Below are 6,635 nucleotides of genomic sequence, written 5' to 3' on the forward strand. Positions count from 1 at the left end.
GACTCTAGCCTACTCCAAGTTAACTTTGGACTTGAATGTAGTTGAGCCCTAACCATTCTCACACTGATTAAGGTACAGTCGCGTTCCTTACGCCTCTCGAACCACGCCGGATTCTGCGCACTTGATTCCCTTAGCTGATCTCACCCAGAACTAAGAGTTGCTACGACCCAAAGTCGAAGACTTGATAAACAAATCTGTCTCGCACAGAGAAGTCTATTGAATAGATAAATCTGTCTCCCACAGAAAAACCTACGAGTTTTTGTTCCTTCTTTTGATAAATCAAGGTGAACATAAACCAATTGATACACCGGTCTTAGATTCCCAAAGAACATCCTAGAAATATCAATCACCTCACAATAATCTTAATCGTATGGAAGCGAAACAAGATATTGTGAAATCACAAACGATAAGACGAAGATGTTTGTGACTACTTTTTATCTTACCTATGAGAGATTTAATCTCGAGCAAATCTTAGAGAAGATAGTACTCAATACGATAGAACAAAGTTGTTTATGGGTGAAAACTATTTCTGCCGGATTAAGTAATTTGGGGTGTGTGGATGAGAAATAAATCTAAACCCTAAATAAATGCACTGCACGTTGAGTGCTTGTGATTAGAGAAATCAATCTTTACAATTCTGTCCTAAACCAAGAAATGGTCGTTCTAGACTTGCTTCGGTCACAAAGTGAAGGAGATGGGGTTGATCTAAGGGAGGAAAGCGAAGAAGGTGTTGAGATTGTGAAGGTGTTGGTTGTTTATGACTTGTATCAGAAAGCTGAACTAGCTTGCAGGATGAAATCTATCAGTTCTGATGTTTGGATACGGTTGTATCAACACTTGGTTTCTGTTGTCTTGTCTTGTTTGAAAATAGGGAGGAGAACCTATTTATACAAGTCATTGAGCCTAAACCACGTCTCTCATGGGAAGTGGAGAAAGTGGAGCAGTGGAGTTGCGTGTGTTAGTGTTACACGATCAGTCTTGCCCACTTCTCCCATCATCACTATCCGTTCATGACTTCCTGACACGTTCTTGTGATGGCGCGTTGTGCGCTGCACGCTGTAAACCGCCAGACCAATACCCCAGTAAGTATCCCCCAGTTTGTGACATGATTGATGTCTCGGTTGTGTGGATCGTGGGACCCATAGGAAGTAACATGTAATGCTAGTTTAAATAAATAAGTAATTTGGGAATTTGATACTTGTAAAATATCACGTGAATTCTACGCATGTAATGCATCGAACATATTCAGCATGTATGAAGCATCGCTGTTGAGCGTCTTAAAATATCATCATGTCCATCCTACTTCATGTGATGGTTTGGAGGCTGCGCAAACAAGTCCTCTCTTGGACGACCACATGGTGTGGTAGAGCGGCGGATGGTAATCACCACGACACCTCATTGACCAGTTAACTCCTGACCTGGGATGTATAACCAAGCAGGTGAAGTTGAACGGACGAGATGATCTTTGAGACACTCATCTACGACTGTTAGTGGAATTGGGGTTTATGAAGAGGTGCGCAAGCATCACTCTTCAGCTTGGTCGAAACCAAGCTTGGGTCACGTTTTTGGCAAGGCCGATCGTACATGCGTGTAGACGGCATGACAGTGTAGGCGCCCGTACCTCGTTGTCTCGCGAAAGTGTGATCTTGGCCACTCAATTTGTCCGGAGAAGTTGAGTGGTCGAGATCAATTTGCGACAGAAATCCGTTGCCGCAAAGGCCGCGCGTCATGCCAACTTTGGGCGCGCGTTTCGAGGCGTCCAAGCCTGGTCGGTCTTGCCTTATTAGTCTGGTGTGCAGACGACGGGCTGGAGTATACGCCTGTATTTCATTTTCCCATAGAAACGTGAACTAAGCCACTCAATTTGTCCGGCAAAGTTGAGTGGTCGAGATTATTTTGGAATTGGGAGGTGTGACCACGCCTAGTTTGGGCGTGCGAATCGAGGCAACCAGGCATGATATTCCTTGGACGATAGGGTGTGGAGATATATGGTCCCACGATGATCATGTTGATGCGCACCGGACCTGCCTAGTCTATTCTTGGACCCTTCGTTCGTGCAGGATAAAATGGACGCTCGTGATGTTCAAACCCTAATTAGGGTTTCACCGGCCGTGCGTCATGCCTTGTTTGGGCGCACGAACCGGAACGACCAACTATAGTTGGTCCTGAACGATCGGTCATGTATGTAGGCGGGCCCACGGTGATTGTGTTGACATGCTCTGGGCCTTTTTAATCTACATCTACACCGTTCATCTGTGCCTGCGAAGATGGATGGTTGAGACTGATTTGCGACACATGTAATGTGCCGTAGACCCTAAATTAGGGTTTCACGTCCGCACTGCTTTGGCTGGACGATTTGGCAAGCTATGCTCCCTTTTGGGGAGGCCGACCATGCGGGGCCCGCATTGGGTCGGTGATGAATACTCCAATACCTGCCTGAGGGTTATGAATCCGATCTAAGCCATCCAATCATGCTGGTGAAGTTGGATGGTCGTGATCGTTTCTGAGACTGATACGGACAGTCCAGATGCTCGATCGGGCTAGTATAAAACTCCGAGAGTTATAGCCTGTATGAGTATTTCGTACATGCCTCCTTATTTAATGTTTGGAGATTCGTGTTGCTCTGCTGAGAGCGATCACTCAGTCATCATGCCGCACCAATAATGAGAATGGAGTAGTACAGGAAATACAAGGCTGGTCATGCATTGATTGGTAATGCTATAAGTTTATAGTGAAGAAGTATTCTCCACTTTATCAGTGGCTTTATCCTTTGCAGGATGTTAGCGCATAGTTTTGGCTTTTATAATTTTAGCCTTAAATGAAAATCCACCATCAACATTAAGTCCCATGCCTAGCACATAATGGTTACACTATTGTGGGGTAGGTATGAGATGGTGACATACATATGTGAGAAAGACAGGATGAAAGAAGCTTACCCGGAAGAATTTTGACCGACCTCTAGTAATTGTTCATGTAAACACCGCGGTGCAAACATGGAATCCTTTGGTGGGACCGGTTTCCTTCCTTGGGTGTTTGAATCAAAAGAAGAATCCAAAAAGAGGAATCCTTTTTCTATTGGGATTCTTCCAATTTTTGTCTATAAAAGGGCCGGCCATTTTTTTTCTTTTCTCGCGATTTTTTTTTTGTGTGGAGCTCCCGCCCGTGACCTTCAGCCGTCGATCACGCCGTCGCCGCCGCCGTCCTCAACAAGATAAGCTTCCCGTTTTTTTTTCTATAGGAAAAAACCCTAATTTCTTAGGAAAACCTTTTGCAAGATATATCATGATTAGTTCTTCCCCCGAAATTGATAGCAAAAACTCCCAATATTTGCTAGGATTGCTTGGTCGTGAATCCATGAATACGTTGTTTTTGCTTCCTTTTCATCGTTGCATGAAAACCTAGCTTTTTAGGTTGTAGCTTGGAAATAAGTTTGGCTTGAATTTCGTAAACACGATTCCCATGAATATAAGAAAAACGTGTTATAATACGTGCACATGAATGCGGCCCATCGTGTGTGTTTGATTGAACACGGGTCCCACCGCATATGCCTGACCGACAGTTGACCTTATACCAGCCTTGCTTCCTCTACCAACACCAGTTTTGTGATTTGAGTAATACCAGTCTTGTATGTTGTCATGGCTTAATGCCAGCCTCGTTTGAATTCAATACCAGCCTTGTGACTTGATGAATGCCGTACTTGTAAATTGATCAATACCGGACTTGTGACATGCCGGACTTGTAAATTTATCAATACCGGGCTTGTGACTTGATGAATACCAGCCTCATTTGCTGACGTGGCCCGATACCTGACTTTGACGTTGACCAATACCGGACTAGCGTGACTAGTCTTGTCTTCACGTGAACCCATACCAGTCTCGCGACCTTGACTTGGCTACTTTGACTTTATACCAGCCTGCTTGCTTTCCCTGCTTTGTGTGCTTTAACGCGAATGTGTGTCCTGTCATGTGTGACTACATATCCCATGCGTTTTGTATAGGTGTTGACCTTCACGTTTGCTTTTTGTAAGATGAACAAAAAGACTCATGTTGAAATGCCTTCTGAAGATAACGTTGGTGCCAAGTCAGGGAGTGTTAACAGCTTCAAAGATATGCCGAACATAGATGATGAGTTGTTCACTGTGCCTTTTATGAACATTAGGAAACATCCTAATTACAAGATAGTCCTGCTCTCTGGTTCAGAAAATATGGAAGTTGATCCATCCTCTTCTTCAGCACTTGTGATGAGGTTCTGTCTTCGAAGAAATGAATATCCGCCTTCACCTATTGACTTTAAGATCTGTCATACTCCAGTGGGTTCTTACGAATGATGGATGAGACGCATGCTGAATAATAAGAGTATTAAAGCTAATTTTATCAAAGAGCAAATCATCAATGCAGTCATGGCATCTGCTACTCTTGAAGTTAAGAAAGATGCTGCAGGCTTGATCATTTTCATTTCTAGGAGGCGCCCTTCTACTCATACAGCCATATGTCGGTGGGGAGAGTTGACTATTACTTTGGAGAGCGTAGCCGCGTTGATGAACTTACCTATCGCCGGAAGCTTCTTTTACAAGTTTTCTGATGTAGAACGTCGCAATTATGATGCTCTACTTCGAAAGGCGGCAGAATTCGATGATCTGGATAAGGAGGAGAAGAAAGATTCGAGATGATTTTACACTTGGTGGGTGTCGGAGTGGTCTCCTGTAGACCCGAAACCAGGTCAGGAGTTGGAAGACGAGCTTAGCGTGATTACAGTCCTGTCTTTGTGGCTATCCAGAGACATATTTGACGATGGTTCTGGAAAGAAGACCATAAGAGGTGACCTTGTTAGGTTTTCCATAAGGATGGCAAAAAGTGGGGTGATTCCCCTAGGCGCCTTGTTCCTTGGATCATTGTATTCTCATCTGGACGCCTTAGCAAAAGACATGCATGTTTCCAACGGGTACAAGAAGGTAGAGTCGCATATCCACATCGTTTTCCTTCAGGCGTTTTTGTGGGAACATTTCAAAAGTTAAGCTCATGTTCCTGCAACTTCGCTCAGCAGTTTGTATGGGGGTTCGAGAATACTCTGTTGGCAGAAGAGACGTCCCAAAACCGGTGTGAAGCTCTTGGATGTCTTTGACAATGTGTCCTCCATAGATTTTCGTCCATGGGGGCCGGTCCATCCTTCCATTGTTCAGCCAAACACTTTTGCTACTGTTCCTGATGCCGTGTTGCGTACTGATGTTGAAACCGCAAGTCTTGGAGAACTCATTTACTTGCGAAGCTGCACTCCGGGATATGTCCCGTAATTATTTGACGAAGGATTTACTGTGACTCTGTACAATATTGACAGGGCTTCTCGACAAATGGGATTTGACCAGGGTGTTCCATTCCTTCGTCCGTTGGAGGCTCCAAAAGAACTTTTCCCGGATATTCTTAATGCTGACGCCTTTTCGTCAGTGCAGAGCCTTCCTTTCTTTCCTATCGGAAGAAATGCGACGGTGACCAGCAAGTATAAGGAGTTTTGGAGGACACAGTTGTTGGCTTTCAATGAGTTTGCGGAGGAGATTGTAACAGATTCACGCGGCGAACCATCTCCTGACACTTTGAAGGAGCATCCTCGGTTGAAACGGCTCCCAGGTAAACAAACCAGAGCCGATGATTGCAGTCCCCAAGCAGGAGTGAGGTCTAAGAAGCAGGCATGTGGTTCGGTGATCCTCAATTCCTCCAATATGCAGGTATATAAATTTCTTTCTATTTGATCCCTTGGTTTCGTTCTTCCCGAGAAACTTTCACTAAAGATAATCTTTTGTTGACGGTCAGGGAATCCCGAAAGAAAATGCTTTCGCAAGGCTGGCTCGTAGTCATAACGAGAGGTCTGGCGATGTTGATCTTCATGCTGAGAAATATGGTAATCCTCCCAAAGAAGGGTCTGGCGACAGTGATCCTCTTCAGGATAAATATGGAGAAAACTCGACGGGACGGAGTGCCTCCCCAAGTGGTAACCTTAGTGAGCTTGTAAACGAGGTCGTGATGGAAATCAATACTCAGAGTGAAGTAGACATCCGAAAGAATGCGGGAGAAGAAACATCTGCTATCGTTACTATCGAGGTGACTCCCCTTAAAGATCTTCTTGAGCCGGTCCCCATTCATAAGGCAGCCATGGTGACTTTTTCTGAAAGGCCTCTTGCAGCTGACAAGGTTTCTGATGAAGCATTGGCAAGGCAACCTGTTGTTCCTGGGTCTATCTTCGATCCTCCCTTTGATGTCCCTCGTCCAGGTCATGTTTTAGTTGGGGGGTTCAGTGTGCCGGCTCAGTTCAAGGATTTGTACACGGCGATATGGAAGAAGCACGACCACATTGCTACCACCACGAAGCTCAAAAGTCGCTTTGCATTAGTCAATCGCGTCCAAGAAGCTTTATTCTCCATTCAAGGGATGATCGTCACGACTGGTCACACCATTTCTGAGGAGATGATCGAAGACTGGAAGTGCCATCGAGATGTGTTTGTCCAGTATTACTTTAACGCTCCTTGGTTCTTCAAAGGGTTTTCCGAAATCCAGGAGCTTCAGAAATTGCAAGGTGATGTTCCCTCCACAGAATGTGTTGCTCTCCAGGAAGAAGAGGTTGAGAGGTTGTCTAAGGAGTTGAAG

The sequence above is a fragment of the Papaver somniferum genome, chromosome 7 (assembly GCF_003573695.1).
Source record: "Papaver somniferum cultivar HN1 chromosome 7, ASM357369v1, whole genome shotgun sequence".
Taxonomy (NCBI): Eukaryota; Viridiplantae; Streptophyta; class Magnoliopsida; order Ranunculales; family Papaveraceae; genus Papaver; species Papaver somniferum.